Below are 17,759 nucleotides of genomic sequence, written 5' to 3'. Positions count from 1 at the left end.
AAATGGCTGAAGTAAGTACTGCATTCAGAGTAATAGCACTGAAATCAAAAGTAAAAAATGGGGCCTATAAAACAGCACAATCCAGCTATGTTTTGTTTACAGGAGACTCACCTTAGAACCAAAGACACAAAGAGGGTGAACGTGAAAAGATAGAAAAAGATAATCCATGCAAATAGTAACCAAAAAAGAGCTGTGGTAGCTATTCTAATATTGGAGAAAATACACTTTAAGTCATAACTCTTAGGAGATGTAAAAAAGGACACCTCACATTAATAAAGGGTCAATCCGCTGAGAAGAAAAACAATCATAAATATTTATGTACCTAATCACTGTGCTGAAAAATGTATGAGGCAAACACCGGCAAAACATAAGGGAAGAATAGAGAGCTCTACAGTAACAGTTAGAGACTTCAATACACCACTCTCATCAAAAGATAAAACATTTTGACCTAAGATCAGTAAGGAAATAAAAAGTCTGAATAATATGAGGAGTGAACTAGACTTAGCAGACTTATACAAAACCTTGCAACCCAAACCAGTAGGATCCGCATTCTTCTCAGTGCACATGGGTCCTTCTCCAGGACAGACCACATGTGGTGTCACAAAGCATCTCAATAAATTTAAAAGATTGAAATTATACAAAATAGTTTCTCTGATCATAATGGAATGAAGCTGGAAATCAAGAACAGGCAGAGAACTGGAAAATCCACACATATATGGAGGTTAAACAGCACACTCTTAAATAGTCAGTGGATCAAAGAAGAAATTACAAGGTAAATCAGTAAATATCTTGAGATGAATGAAAGTGAAAATACAACATGGGATGCTGTGGAAGCAGGCCTGTGGGGGAAATTTATGGCCCTAGATGCCATTAAAACAGAGGAAGGAGCTATTTTATAGAAGACCTATCTGCATACCTAGAGGAAAAAAGAAAAAGAACAGCAAACTGAACTCAAAAAAAAAAAAAAGCGGAGAGAAATAACAAAGATTGGAGCAGAAATAAATGAAATAGAGAACTAAGAAAACCAAAGGCGGTTCTTTGAAAAGATCAATAAAATTGACAAATCCTTAGCTAGAATGACAAAGAAAAAAAGAGGGAAGACATAGATGAATAAAATAAGAAAAGATGGGGGGAAGGAGGCGTTACTGTACAGAATTAAAAAGGATCATAAGTGGATACTATGAACAACCGTGCACTAACAAATTAGACATCCTAGATCAAATGGTCAAATTCCTAGAAGTACATGAGAGACTTACATTACTTCTAGAAGAAATAAAATATCTCAACAGAAAGATTATAAGTATAGAGATTTAATCATTCATCAAAAACCTCCTAAGAAAGAAAAGTTCAGGACCAGATGGCTTCACAGGTGAACTCAGCAAACATTTCAAGAAGAATGAATCACAACTCTGTTTAAACACTTCTTAAAAATTGTGGAGGAGGGAACACTACCTAACTCATTCTATGAGGCCAACATCATCCTAAAGCCAAAGCCAGATATGGATACCATAAGAAAATAAAACTACACACCAATTTCTCTTGTGAATATACAGCAAAAAAAAAAAAACTTCAACAAAATACATGAAATTCTAATCCACAGCACATGAAAAAATTATATACCATGAACAAGTGGGAATTACGCCAGGTATGCAATAGTGGTTCAACATAAGAAAACCAATTAATATAATATACCACATTACAAAACAAAAGGAAAAAAGCATGTTCATCTTGATTGATGAAGAAAAAGCATTTAACAAAATCCCAGCATTCTTTCTTGATAAGAACATTCATTAAAATAGGAATAGAAAGAAACGTTTCAACATGATAAAGGACATATATGAAAAACCCACTGCTAACATCATATCATTGTTGAAAGACTGAAAGCTTTCCCTCTAAGGTCTGGAACAAGACAAGGATGCCCACTGTCACCACTGTTATTCCTCATTGCACTTGAAGTTCTATCCAGACAATCAGGCAAGGAAAAGAAAAAAAAAGAACTTCCAGATTGGAAAGGAAGAAGGAAACTTTTACTATTTGCAGAGGACCTGAACATATTTATAGGAAGTCCCAAATAATCAATAACAAAGTTACTAGAGCTAATAAATTCAACAAAGTGATGAGATACAAGATCAACCAATACAAATCAATAGTGTTTCTATATACTAACAATGAGCAATCCTAGGAGGGAATCAAGAAAAAAAAATCATTTACAATAGCAACTAAAAGAATCAAATATCTGAGAGTAAATTTAACCAAAGACGCAAAGGACTTAATACACATAAAACTAAAAAGCTGTGTTAAAGTAGTCAAAGAAGATAGAAATAAATGGAAGAACATTCTGTGTTTATGGATTGGAAAACTAAATATTATTAAGATGTCAATTCTTCCCAAAATGAGTCATAGATTCAACACAATCCCAATCAAAATTCCAACAGTATACCTATAGAAATGGAAAAGCTGATCGTCAAATTTATTTGGAAGTGTAAGGGACCCAAAATTACCAAAACCATCTTTAAAAAGAAAAATGAAATCAGAGGGCTTATACTTTCTAACTTTAAAACTTATCACAATCTTTAGTGGTCAAAACACTAGAGTATTGGCACAAGAATATATATTGAAAGTATACATCTGAAATGAGAGTTCAAAAATAGACCTTCACATCTACGGGCAATTGTTTGCTGACAGGGCTGCCAAGTCCACTCAATTAGGCAAGAATAGTCTCTTCAATAAATGGTACTGGGAGAACTGGATATCCATATGCAAAAAGAATGAAGAAGGACCCCTAACTCACACTGTATGCCAAAATTAACTTTAAATTGATCAATTACTTAAATATAAGAACTAGGACTACAAAAAATTCCCCAGAAGAAAACATAAGGAAGCATCTTAAGGCTTCTGTGTTAGGCAATGGTTTCTTAGACTTTACACCCAAAACACAAGCAGCAAAAGAAAAAAAATAGATAAATGGGAACTCCTCAAAACCAAATGCTTCTGTACCTCAAAAAACTTTGTCAAAAAAGTGAAGAGGCAGCCAACCCAATGGAAGAAAATATTTGAAAATCACATATTGGACAAAGGTTTGATTTCCTGTATATACAAAGAAAACATACAATTCAACAACAAAAGAACAAACAACACAACTATAAAATGGGCTAAACATATGAATAAGCATTTTTCTGAAGAGCAAATACAGATATCTCAAAAGCACGGGAAGAGATGCTTATTTTCATTGGCTGTAAGGAAAATGCGGATCAAGACTACAATGAGATACCACCTCACACCTATAAGAATGGCTGTTAATAAACAAACAGGAAACTACAAATGTTGGAGAGGATGCAGAGAAACTGGGACACTTATGCATTACTGGTGGGAATGTATAATGGTGCAGCCACTATGGAAGACTGTTTGGTGGTTCCTTAGGAAACTAAATATCGAGTTGCCCTATGACCCAGCAATAGCACTACTTGGTATAAACCCAGAAGAGCTGAAAGCAATGACACAAACACATTTGCACACCGATGTTCATAGCAGCATTATTCACAATTGCCAGATGATAGAAACAAACCAAATGCTCATCAATAGACAAGTGGATCAACAAAATGTGATGTATTCATACAATGGAATATAATGCAGCAGTAAGACAAAATGACGTCCTGACACATTTATGTCAAGATGGATGAGCCTTGAGGACATAATGCTGAGTGCAATAAGCCAGCCACAAAAGGATATGATTCCACTTTTATGACCAGCATAAAACCATAATCAGAGGCTTATAATACAGAATAGGGGACTTAGAGATACATAGAAGCTAGAGATGGGTGAACTGTTAGCTAATGAGGTTGAACTCCAATGTAAGGAAATAGACAGAAGTGAAGGTGGTTCTCTAGTGGGTCTATAAGTAATATTTCCATATTAAGGATGAACAAGATTGAAAGGGGTTGTATAGACCTATGTGTCCCACTGATTAACACTAGAAATATGAATTAGTTCTCGCAAGAACTTCAAAGGTATGTTTCATGTACAAAGAGTGTTTAAGTCCAGAGTACGGGGGGAAATTGCTACTGCATGTTATGAGCTATGTTCAAAAGGAAACCATCAGCACTACCACAGCAACAACAGAGGTAAATAATGGGGTGAGAGACAAGATATATATATATATATAACCTGATATTTAGAGATAAGAACGAAGCCGATCAGGTTGGAGTTAAAGTAATTCTGAACACAGGAAGACAGTGTCTATATTTTAGAACCTCACATACTCTTTGAGACCACAGGAAGAAAGGTTTATTGGCTCTGGAACTAGAACTGAAATTTTCTGTAGCACATAATCTAACTCAACCTGTCTGGATAGCTCATTGGAACAACTGAAACACAGGGAGCCCAGAATAAGAAAGAGGTGTTTTAATTCTGTACAGATATACATCCTAGAGTATATTAAGCAGATAATCAGAAAGTATTGGCAAAGTCCCTTGAAGGATGGGAGAAAGAATATGGAACTATTAAACCTTATCATCAGGGAATTTCCTGATACTACGTCAAACATTAGAGACATACAAATCAATAGGCCATGCCCTTGATCCTGAGGCTTACTCTTGTGAAGCTTATATAGGTAGCGGTGAAGCTGAGACTACCTATAGTTACGCCTATGAGTTACTTCTGGAGGACCTCCTTTGTTGCTCAGATGTGGCCTCGCTCTCTCTAAGCCCAACTCTGCATGTGAAATCATTGCCCCTCTCCCTACATGAGACATGACATTCAGGGGTGAAAATCTCCCTCGTGATGTGGGAGATAACTCCCAGGGATGCATCCAGCCTTGGCACCATGGGATCAACAATTCCATCCTGACCAAAAGGAGGAAAAGAAGTGTAACTAATAAAGTATTAGTGGCAGAGAGAGTTCAAATAGAGTCCAGAGGCTACTCTGGAGGTTGCTCTTATGTAGGCTTCAGTTAGACCTTGCTACCTATCAAACCTGCCAACCCCAACCAGGACCATTCCAGCCAATCCTAAAGAACATCTACTGCAAAATATAAGATTCCACAAGGGTTCCAGGCACCAGAGTAACTTTCCAGAAACCTACAACCTCCAGGTGAGTCCTTAGTCCAGATAAATCCTGAAACTTGGCCCAGCCTCTCCAGAACATCAGATAGTTCTCTGAGCAAACTCAGAGAATCGGGATCTAGAATATCATTCACCAGGAGGGGGGTTGGGAGTAAGGAATGGGAGTAAATGCTTAAATTGGACAGAATTTCTATTGGGGTTGATTGTAAAGTTTTGGAAATGGATGGTGGTGATGGTAGCACAACATTGTGAGTGTAATAACTGCATTGAATTTTATATATGACTTTGATTAAAAGGGAAAATTTTAGGTCATATATATGTTAGTAGAATATATATATAGTATAGTTAGTAGAATAAAAAAGAAAAAACACAGGACTGACTGTCCAACAAAATGAATCCTATTGTAAATCAGTTAATAGTACATTTATAAAAATATTCTTTCATGAATTACAACAAATGTACTTGCTGATGCAAGATGTAATAATAGGGTGGTATATTGGAATTCTTTTACATATCTTAAGCATGAAATTTCTATAAATCTACAACTTCTCTAGCATAAAAAATATTTTAAAAATGCATGAATTTATGGTTGTAGGGTCTAGTAAAGATACAGATGGAATCTATAAGGAATGTTGCAAGTTTTTAGTGCTGGATATTTACTTCCTGATATGACTGGCTGTCAAAAAATGAAAAGAAATCAGGGAATTGTGTTTTCCTTGTATGTATCCCTGCTAATTAAAAATTATATAAATAGACAGTTCGATATTATGTAATACACATCAATTAAACTAACCAGTACCTACTCTTGAGTTGATACTTTTCTGGTGCTTGAGTGAGAGTAGAAGGTACCAGACCAAAACTAAGTTTGGGGGCAACTTGAATCCCATTTCTCCTGCTAAGTGATACAAATCAGCTATAGAATCCATCTCTCCTTTTCCTGTTTCTCATTTTCCATTTCTCCCCACATCTCAAATTAAAATTAGATAGTGCCTTAAAATTCACAAACTTATCACATAGTCTCATTTATTCTCACAACAACTTGGTGCAACAACTTGGTGAAGTAGTTGTCATTATTCTCTTCTATACTTGAAAAAAACTGAAGTTCAGGAAAGTTAAATAGCTTTTCTCAAATTACACATTTTGTGAGTGACACATTTAAGCTTCACACCAAGAATCTTTAGTTCAAAATCTGCCCTCCTTAGCAAACTAACTAATTGGGGAAGGGAGAAGGAAATAAAGTGATATTAGAGTTTTGACTCATCTATTTACTTCAAAATAACATGACATAGGCTTTTCTTTAACTCATACTCGAGAGTCATACATATAATTCGTAACAAAAATATAAGTATAAATATAGTTGTATAATTACATAACTTTTAAAAAGAGGCCTTGGAGACCATTGAATCCTATCTTTCAATTTTGCAGATGATGAAACAAAAACTAATAAGACTTCAGATACCTTTTTTTTTCAGGAATTAAAAAAAAACTAATATGGGGGAAAATTGAGTTTAAGAAGTAGTACCTGGGAGGAAAAATTAGTTATTAAAATGAAAATTAGTGCAGCTATTTCTGCCCCCTCAAGAGATTTGCATAATTGAAGTAAGAGAGAAAATAAATCTCTTGCTTGTACCCTTCTATTTACAGAGATAGGTGAGGGAGGAATAAAAAAGAAGGAATAGAGTAAGGTCTCTGTCAGTTTTGGGGAATACTTAAAGCAGTGATTCTGAAGATGGTGGCTGAAGGAAGACACTTTGAGGAACCATGACAAAGATGAGCTTGGAATGCATGGCCCCATTTACAGAAAAAAATGCAGAATGGAAGTTTTCAGGGAAAGAAGGGATTCAAGCAATGGTCTGGAGGGCTGTATTATATAAAGAAATGTAGCTGATAAGAAATTATGATGTCCACAATTCAGGCTTGTTAGTGCAGCTGCCATGTGAACATCCAGAACCATGACAAAGACTGCTAAACACACAAAATTGTGAGTGTAGGATATTTGGGGAAATCAAGGGAAAAGGGCTGTGCTCATCCTGGCAGAAGGGGAGAAGTGTTATGGCACGTGATGTTCAAGAGATTCAGGTATCCAGTGGACAAAGGAAGCTAAAGCCAAAGCTGACTAGGGTGTTTCAAGTTTCAGGCATTCTAGCTACTTCTAGGGGCATAGGTGAAGCTGTCCAGAAATCTTGGTGTGGGCTTTGGGATCCTACAAGATGTGAGTTAGTGAGCTGGAGCTCATTTTAGGTACACTGCCATGGACACCACGACCTCAGCTGACATCTAGACTTCCAAATAAGATTCCTTGTTACAGTAGTCATGGCTGCTGTTATTTTCCCTACTCCAGGAAATTCAATAATTTTCTCTTAAAAGATGGGTATGAGGTAAGCAAAATGGAGCAAGGATTTACCCTTCTAGGCTGCCTCCATGCTAAGCAATGTGAAGCATCCATATTGTTCTTTTCAATGCTTTATAAGAACGTATCCATGTTTCAGAGGTAAGAAAACAAGCCAAAAAAGTTAAGCAACGTGTCTAACTGTGAAAGCCATAATTTTAACAAAGCTCTGTCTGACTACATTAAGCCTCACTTCCTGCCATGTTGAAGCTCTGAATAGGAATATATTAGTCTTAACAGATGCAAACAGAACCTGCATGAATTCACTAACATTTTTAATTAATTAATTAATTAATTTTATATGCTTATACATAATATAGCTCTTCAATGCCTACAAAAGTGGGCATATTTCTGAGTATTTTTAGCAAATGGGTCAGGGAATATTAGAAATTATGAATATAGATAGACAGCCTATTTCACTTCAGCTGTGATTGAAATCAACTGACAAACATGAGCATTTCCCAAATATTATTTTATTATAATTGTATGGTGGGGCTGATGCTATGTGCTTTGTACACACTCTTTTGGAATATTTATGACAGAATGTTGAATTGAGTGTTTCTATGTTGCTTTTGCTCATTAGACTGCAAAGTCTTTGTAGAACTTGGGCACTTAAAAGTGATAATAAACCCTCTTCTAAAGAAGGTTTAAACCTAAACTCTTTTCTAATTTTTGGTTTATAAGACATCAATGTCTTTTGGCTTTTCACTCAATAATTAATCTGAATACGTTCTGTTAACTTTTCTATACCTTTCAAACCTCAGGACTTTTAAATTTATAATTAGGTTCCAGTGTTTTTGTCTGTAAAATGATATAAGCTCCAAGAGTTATGATATCAAATTGTAAATAACAGACCCTTAGATTGCATACTTTTGCATGATGATTGTCTTAATTATTTGACAAATATGTAATAAAGAAAATATAACTTTATATAATTTTATGAAAAGTGTTTTAATATAATTTGGCAATTCCTGTGTTAATCAGGAAATTTACTTAAAAGCATGAGCAAGATGAAATAATAAAAAAAATGCAGTCCAAGATCTCAACTTTACCAAAATTCACCTGGTTGTCAAAGGTTTTTTGTTTGATGTTAAACAGCAATAATTAAAACATTTACCAACAGTTTCCAGATTTCTTGTTACCACATGATAAGTGCTAATCATACCAGAATTAGAGCACCTGGGAAGCTCTTTGTTGTCATTTTTACCATTCAATATTTATCTCCATTTTGAAAATGAAAGTAAGTATTATTTTAAGGTCTTGATAAACCGGCTAATAATCACTCCTATAGCATATAATGTTGCCAGTAGTGTGAAGATAAGGGAAAAAATTCATCCTGCCCCTGCCCCCCAAAGAGATTTTATCGCCCTCATTTCAGGGTAATTAACATTTATTCATTAGGCATCTATTATGTGCTGGGAACCCTGGCCATCATTTGTGATAGATGCTTTGAACAGAATTAAAATTGTCAGTAGCTGGAAGAGTACACTCACAGTAGAAGAAAGTACTTAGTTCATTCAATTTTTGCACCTCACTTTTTAAAGGTAATTATAATGGCCATCCTTTACCACAAATACACCTTTGCAGCCAAAATTTTGATATATTTGGGGCATGTCAAATCCTGTGTAGAAAATGTCAGTGCTGATACATATATATCTATATCCTATCATATATATATATAATATAAATAGCATGTATAGTTTTATATATAGCTTTGTAAACAATTTAATGGCAGAGCAAAGTGTGAAAACAAATAGTATGACTCAACCACCTTAAGCTTGTAAAACCCAAACTAAAACATACAAGGGCACTCTCAATTCCTTTCCACTTCAAAAGCATCTTCAAGAGAATTTTTCATCATTTCTCATTACAGATATAGAGAAGTATACAGATTAGCAGCTACAATATTTAGTGCTGATTAATAGTCATGAAAATCCAAATTATTTGATTAGACAATAATATCTGATAATATTAACTTAACAATGAAAGCATAAGCTAATTTTCAAGATACAGGAGGCTTCAGGGAGTTTTAAAATCGATAATGCTATAATACTTTTGCAGGTAATCTTTAAGTAGTTCCTAACACAATGGGGACAGCATATGATCAATATTAATGAACTGAATTCAAAAGCATGCTTTCCAGGCATTTCTTTGCAAGCTCATATAAGTATGTCAACAAGATTAATTGCTCATGCAATACATCTATACAATTTGCGCTTTTCTATATTTACCCCCTCATGTATCAATAGTAGAGAGTTGAAGTTATTTCCATATGTGTAACATGGTTAGCTTCTCATGCATTTATAATACTCTGCCCCTAATCATGAATTCCTAATAGTGTGGAAGCAGATTATTAAGAAGCAAACAGATTAGCATTCTCCTATGGTAACATGTTCACAGATTGTGTTAGTTAGATTCAGTTGTCAACTTGGCCAGGTGAGCATACCTAGTCTTGTTGCTGAGGCCATAAGCCAATGGTACGTGAACCTCATCTGTTGCTAATTACATCTGCAGTAAGCTAGGAGGCGTGTCTGCTGCAATGAGTGACGTTTGACTTAATTGGCTGGTGCTTAAATGAGAGAGCTCAACGTAGCACAGCCTAAGCAGCTCAGCATTGCTCATCAGCACTTGCAGCTCAGCCCAGGCCTTTGGAGATGGAGAAAGAAGTCACCCTGGGGAAAGTTGTTGGAACCCAGGGGCCTGGAGAGAAGGCCAGCAGAGACCATCCTGTGCCTTCCACATAAGAAAGAACCTCAGTGGAAAGTTAGCTGCCTTTCCTCTGAAGAACTAACAAAATAAATCTCCTTTTATTAAAAGCCAATCCATCTCTGGTGTGTTGCATTCTGGCAGCTAGCAAACTAGAACACAGATTTAGTGAATTTTATAAATATACTCCAAACACAATGGTAAATATTAAAAATGAATGCATATTTTATATTATGCAATAAGAAAATGACAATACTTTCATTAGTTGTTCTAGCAGTACAATGAAATAAGTCTAATTACAACCCCAAAATTTCCCACAAATTTTGATCTTACAAACACTTTGAAGTTCTCTTATATATTACCTTTACATTTAATAATGTTCAAACATTTTAGCAGTTGTCATTTTGAGCCACTGTCACCTTATTTTAAAACAAGTTGAAGAAAGGGAATTATTCTGGGAACTCTCACATGACTGATGCTTTCAAACCACTTTTTACACTAGTTATTTCTCCTCCTCCTTCTTGTTAAATGTATATGTGCAAAATTCTGCCATTTGAAGACAAAAACCATCTGTACGTATTTTGTACATAGGTAAACTATACCATAAAGTTGAAAACATTCCATTTTAGGGGAGAATCAGTACATTTCACAGGTTTCACCTTAAACATAAAAGCATTTGGATAGATTATGCAAATTGGATTCTGGAGCTAAATAGTGATATTTTCTAATGCATACTTATGAACTTTCTCTTCAAGAATTAATACTGGACTCTCTTTATATCACCTGTCTACAATAAGTTGATCAATGGCCAGCTGGAATGCTTGAGAATACCCAAGTAGCTGGTTTCTTAAGGCAATGAATTCTGATTAAGGAAACAAAAGCCCAATTTTATTAGTTAGGATTTGCTAGAAAAGCATTCATATTTATTAGCAGTTACCACGTTGCTATAATTAATTTCATCCTAAAGCAAGTGGTAGATAAGTTGTGATGGTGTTGGAGATCAAAAAAATAGTCTAGATTTGGAGGGGTGCCTAAAGAGTTCAAAAAATGGGTAACAAAGCAGAATCAAGGAAGACTTGATTCTGCAAGAAGGAAGGAAGTATGGAAGGAAGAATGAAGATTTCCTGGGACTGATTTTATATACTTAATTTTATTGTTAGAGTTGGACTTGCTGATGGGATTTTTTTTTTTTTTTTGGTCAGGAGTCAGCCAACCTTTTGAAGAACTTTCTACAAACATACGTAATTGTTTTTGTCATAATAGTTGATGTTTCCTCTTTCCCTTCCCCACATAAATAATTATCTTTTTGAACATTAGTATGAGTTTTGCAACGACTGATAAAACATACAAAAGGTTTTATCATTTTACGAAGCACCATTACTATAGTTATGCCAATTAATGAAGCACAGTCTCCTGTTCTTTCCCGTGTTCATTCACCTTACATATTGTCCCTAGAGTAAGTCAAAGCCACCATTGCATAATGGAAATCCTCACTCAACTCAGAATGTTATATTACCTGAACAGAAATCTGTCTCATTACGCTGCAGTCACATTGCAAATGCATTTTTTATGTCCTCTAAATGCTATTTTGGGTCAGCTTTTAGTTAGCCAATATAATATGCTGACTGTGTGATGCTATCCTTGACACAACAATAATATGTAGTTGATGCAAGAAAAAAGACAATACTGCCCCTTGCTTTTCTTTTTAAGACTAAGAAAGCAAAACCTGACATAATAAGCCAATGAACGGTAACGCTCATTTATGGAAGCCTTTTATAAAGTAATAATTGCTATATGAAATTAAGCTGTTGAAGTTGGTAATAATAAAACCCAGGCGCACCTTGAAATCTTGAGTTAATGAGATAAACACTCCTACAATCTAAGGGAAACACGGATGACAAAAAGATGCATCATCATGACAATCTGTGTCATATTTTTATTTTTCAAATGGCCTCTAGAGTAAGAGCAATATTTCCGTGTGAAAATTCTTGTGCAACTTCAGAAACCGTACATGTGATACAAGGTAATTGATAAAACTGGAAGTCTGTCATTTTTTATCAATCTAAGAGGGAAAAAACTCTGTTCCTGTTCCTAGGAATTGTAGTAAATCTGCTTTTTCTTTGTTTTTAACTTTTGGAATCATAACAAACCCTCTCTACTTCCTAAAATAAGCCTTCTTTAATTACAGTGTGGTTTCCAAGCAAAATTCTGTTTCGAAAAGAACACCTGTCAGGACTCACATGCTACTCATTGCAAAATTCAATTTAAGATTGAGAATACACATCAGCAGCTGATGCAAAAAAGTGAGATATTTAAGTGTGTCACTAGCTATGATGGTTTGTTTCCTCTTCCTCTTGTCAATAGAATGGGGCAGAAATTAAATACAGAGCACAGCCCAATGTTTTCTGTGTGTCTTATTATAAGCAATATCTGAGCCCAGGTTTCAGGAACATCAAGCAATGTCCCTGTTTCACCTGGTGTCTCCCAAGTTCTTCATCACTCTTTCTCTGACAGCTCTTCACCTTTCTCAGACTCCTACTGAATTTGCTGTTTTACTGCATGGTTAGCATCTCACTGTACTTTGCTTCACTCTCTGATTATCCCATGGGTCTCTTATATCTCTCCAGCTAGGGTGAAACAAATTACACATAGGAAACCTTACACCTTATATTGTTTGTATGTCCGTTGGAGTTGATAAAAGTGCTAGTTACTTTAACATTGTTTCATAAATATGTGCTGACTGACAGAAAATTATTATTAGTTTTAGAAATTTCAGCATGTAATCCAAACTACTTTATTTTCATTTGTAGCCCTTTCTACTTCACACTGAGTAGGCTTCAACAACCATTTTAAACCTGGGGTCAGCTCTAGTTGTCCTTGTTAAATGCTACAGCAATCTGTAAAATATCAGATTGTGGCAAATCCTACAATCACAAACAGATGCTAAAAACAGGTGCACTATTACCACAAAACGACAGCTCTTTCTCTTAAAATCTACTATAGTGATTTTGATCCTGAAGGCAGTGACAGGAGGTAGGGGGGAAGGATTTCTATTCTCGCTTTTAGAATCTGTCCTTTGTGACTTCCATCTTAATCATGAAGCAGGGAGATCCCGGTAGGAGAAATCCAGCTGCCTTCAGATGGGAACAGTGCCTAGCCAGACATCAGAGCTGACAGCATTGGAAACACAGCTGGATGGATAGGCGAGTTACTGTTTGGATTGCCTCCTCAGGTCTTGCATGTGGCTTCTTTGTGGCAGACCTGAGAAGGCATAAAAGAAAGCAGGCATGGATTCTGGCCAGCTGGCCATCTGTTCCTTTACCCACTGAGATAATTTGGTCTTGTAGAATTTTGTTAAGTGAGCATTAAGTAATGACCATGTCAAACAGTGTACCTAATGACTGCTTCTTAATCACTGGATGAAAGCTTAGGGATTGCTTGCCCAAACACTGAAAAGGTCACTAAAGCGAACCAAAAATTAAAAAAAAAAAGAACAACAAAATAGAAGCAAAAGAGGAACAATTAATTTGTTTTTCTCATTTTTTTCTTTCAATTATATTCAACCCATGTGAAGCAGAAGACAGAAAAGTATTGTAGTTACCCTACTATTAAGCAAACACCATAAAATAGGTTGACTTAACAACAGGAATTTATTGGTTTATGGTTCCAGAGGCTGGAAGCTTTGCTTCCTCCCACAGTTGTTATCTTCTGACTGGCCAGCAGTTTTAGGGTTCCTTGGCTTTTTCATCATGTGGTAATACATACGGCAGCATCTTCTCCTTTCCTGTCCAGGTTCTGCTGACTTCCAGCTTCTGACTGCTTACCGTGCCTTCTCTCCTTCTTTGTAGGATTCCCTTTGCTTATGAGGACTTCAGCCTCACTGGATGGAGGTCTAACACCAATTTTTTTGGGCACACCTTAACTAATAACATCTTCTAAGTTACTATGTACAAACCGGCTCTTGACTGTAAGACCAGGGTTTGGGACCTGACATGTCTTTTGGGGGAACATGATTCAAACCCCTAAAAAAACATGTTATTCCCCCATGCAAAGTACATTCATTCTATCATAACATCCCAAAAGCCTCAAGTCATTTCTGTAACAAGGCTAAGTATAAAGTCTCTTCAAATCAATTATGGGTGTGGTCTATCCTGGGGCACAAGTCTCTGAATGATGGATCTGTGGAACCTAGGAAACAAGTTACCTGCTTCCAGGGCACAGTGGTGGCACAGGAATAGGATGAAGTTTATCGCTTTCAAGTTCCATTTTCCATCTAGCATTAGAATACAATTTTGCCAAGTTCTTTGCCACTTTAAAGCAAGGATCACCTTTCTTTCAATTTCTAATAGCTCATATCCTTCTAAGTCCTCATTGGAAGCACATTTAACATCCATATTTCTGCCTACAGTGTCTTCAGAGCAATCCATTTTTTTTCCCTACCAAGTACTTTTCAATTCTTCCAGCCTCTATCCATTACTCAACTCCACAGCCACTTCCAAAGTTTTAGACATTTGTCCTAACAGCAACCCTCTTTCTAGTACCCAAAACTGCTTCAATTTCCCAACTGCTAAAACAAATAGCATACAATGGTTTGGCTTAACAACAGGAATTTATTGGTTTAAACTTTCAAAGTCTAGAAGGCTCACTTCCTCCTGGGGTCAGTATCTCAGCTGGCTGGTAATCTTGGGGTTCCTTGTCTTTTCCATCACATGGCAATGCATATGGTGGCACTCTTCTTTCTTCCTCTGTTGACTTCCAGCTTCTGGCTGCTTCCTGTGCCTTCTCTTCCGCATATCTGATTTCCTTTGTCTATAAAAATTTCAGTCATGTTCCATCAAGGCCCACCCTCATTCGGTTCAGTCACAACTTAACATCTCCAACAGTCCTAACAACAAATGGGTTCACACCCACCAGACCAGGGGTCAGGACTTAAGTATGCCTTTTGTGGGAGACATGATTCAATCCCCAATAAAGGGTTATGGAAGACTTGGTATTATTCTTCAGTTTCTATTATTCTCTTAAATGTACCAAAATAAACATACAAACTAACGGAGAATTCTGAAGAAATTACGGAAGGGCTTTATCATCCTGACCTTTCAATGCAGGTCAATACAGCCTTTAACATGAAACTTTTCCAAACACTTCCACTGAATAACACCACACAGTTCTTGATCTTTCAAAATATTTTGTTTTGTTTTGTTTTTAAAGTTTTTCTCTCATAAACGATAATTACAAAACCATGAATTGTTTAATCCTCCAACTGGATATTCAATGATACACTCAATAATCTATCTTGTTGGGACAATTTCCTAACTCATCTCCCTCTCGTACACATCACCCCACAGCCATCCCACACTCAAGCCCATCCAGAAGCTTCTGCTGGCTCCTATGTCCAGCAGACCAAATTCATAAATTTGGACTGATCTTGTATAGTCGACCTTACGTTACTCACAAAAATTAACCAAAATTATTTGCCTAGTTAAAACATTATTCTATCACCTAAGAAGACAATTTCTATTTCCAGGATTCTGCTCATGTGATTCCCCAGTTCAAAATGCTTTTCTTCATGCTGTTGTCACCTCCAAGTCTCCTTTTCCTTCTGAATCTACCCCAGTTTCATATCCTCCATCAAATCTTCTGTATCCCTTTTTCTTCCCTTCAACATATTTTTTATTACTCTCTGAACTGGTTTGAAGATGTTATATACCCCAGAAAAGTTATGTTCTTCTAATCCAATCTTGTGGTGGTAGACCTAGTGTTGGGTAGGACTTTTTGATTAAGTTGTTTCCATGGAGATATGGCCCCACCCATTCGAGGTGGGTCTTATCCTTTTATTGGAGCCCTCTATGAAGAGAATAAAAGACAGAAAACATAAAGAGAGTTCAGAGCTGACACAGAGAGCAGAGAAGTCAAACCATAACACAGACATTTGAACATGCTAATCTAAAGAGATGAAACCTAGAGTCTGTCCCAGAGAATCTAAGTGAAGATCCACAGATGCTAAGAGGGAAAACCACTGGAATCAGGAGCTGAAATCAGAAGCCAGGAAAGAAGGATAGCAGACATCAATATGTGTCTTCCCATGTGACAGAGAAACCCAGGATGCAATCAGCTTTTCTCCAGAGTCAAGGTTATCTTTCCCTGAATGTGTGAATTTGGACATTTGCACAGCCTTAGGAATGTAAATTTATAACTTTAATAAATCCCCTTTGAAAATGCCAATACATTTCTGGTATACCGTTTTCCAGCAGCTTTAGCAAACTGAAACACTCTCTATCATGTAATTTTTTACAGATTTTTTAAACTATTTTTATTGCATAGCATAACATATATCCAAAGAAATAAAAAAGTAATAGCTTTCAAAGCAGTCTTCAACAAAGAGTTACAGGACAGATCCCAAAGTTTGTCATGGGCTACCATACTGTTCTCTCAGATTTTTCCTTCTTGCTGCTCCAGAATATAGGAGGCTAGAAGGCTTAAATACATTTTTTATCACCACAATAGACTTTTTTCCTTCTTTTTTTTGTGAAAAAATAACATATATACAAAAAAGCAATAAATTTCAAAGCACAATACCGCAATTAGTTGTAGAACATATTTCAGAGTTTGACAAGGGTTACAATTCCACATTTTAGGTTTTTACTTCTAGCTGCTCTAAGCTACTGGAGACTAAAAGGATATCAATTTAATGATTCAGCATTCATATTCATTTGTTAAATCTTATCTTCATTGTATAACTCCATCATAAACTTTGATCTTTCCATCCCTCTCTTTAAGGGTGTTTGGGCTATGGCCATTCTAAATTTTTCAGATTGGAACAGTTTGTCACTAAAGTGGTATAGGAAGATATAACTATCTGATGTTCTGTAGAGGCTGGGCCCTCTAGGTTTCAGGACTTATTTGGACAAGGGACCCATCGGGAGGTTGTAGGTTTCTGGAAAGTTACTCTACTGCACTGAACATTTGTAGAATCTTAAATATTGCCATAAATGTTCTTTAGGATTGGCTGGAATAGTTTTGGTTGGGGTTGGCAGGTTATAATTGGTAGCAAGGTCTAACTGAAGCTTGCATAAGAGAACCACCAGAGTAGCCTCTCGACTCTATTTGAACTCTCTCTGTCACTGATACTTTATTGGTTACATTTATTTTCCCCCTTTTGGTCAGGATGGAATTGCTGGTCCCATGGTGCCAGGGCCAGATGCATCCCTGAGAGTCTTCTCCCATGTCACCAGGGAGAGTTTCACCCCTGGATGTCATGTCCCACGTAGGGTGGAGAGCAATGATTTCACTTACAGAGCTGGGCTTAGAGAAAGTGAGGCCACATCTGAGCAACAAAAGAGGCCCTCCAGAAGTAACTCTGAGGCATGCCTATAGATAGTCTAAGCTTCGCCACTATCTACATAAGCTTCACAAGAGTAAGCTTCAGTATCATTGGCATGGCCTATTTACTTGGGTGTCCCTAAAGTTTGACAAAGTATCAGGGATACCCTGATGGTAAAGCTAATAGTTCCATATTTTTTTCTCCCATTCCTCAGGGGACTTTACCAATACTTTTTGATTATCTGCTTAATGTATTCTAAGATATATCCAGCCATTACAATAAT

General features: G+C 36.3%; 1 protein-coding gene and 1 long non-coding RNA gene across 5 annotated transcripts in view; one reads left to right on the top strand and one right to left on the bottom strand.

The window, feature by feature from the left end:
• Positions 1-17,759, bottom strand: part of EDIL3 (EGF like and discoidin domains 3) — a 459,417-nt gene that overhangs the window by 241,382 nt on the left and 200,276 nt on the right. The window lies entirely within an intron of this gene.
• LOC143665611 (uncharacterized) overlaps positions 1-17,759 on the top strand; it is a 91,130-nt gene that overhangs the window by 39,924 nt on the left and 33,447 nt on the right. The window contains exon 3 of one of the 2 annotated variants that reach the window (XR_013167116.1): positions 12,344-12,545. The exons of the other annotated variant lie outside the window; for it this stretch is intronic. This is a non-coding gene — a long non-coding RNA (uncharacterized LOC143665611). Of the gene's footprint in view, positions 1-12,343; positions 12,546-17,759 lie in introns of those variants that run through there. 2 annotated transcript variants of the gene reach the window in all.

This window comes from Tamandua tetradactyla, chromosome 21 (assembly GCF_023851605.1).
Source record: "Tamandua tetradactyla isolate mTamTet1 chromosome 21, mTamTet1.pri, whole genome shotgun sequence".
NCBI classification, from domain to species: domain Eukaryota; kingdom Metazoa; phylum Chordata; class Mammalia; order Pilosa; family Myrmecophagidae; genus Tamandua; species Tamandua tetradactyla.
Note: the sequence above shows the minus strand (reverse complement) of the source record. Positions and strands in the feature narration are given on the sequence as shown.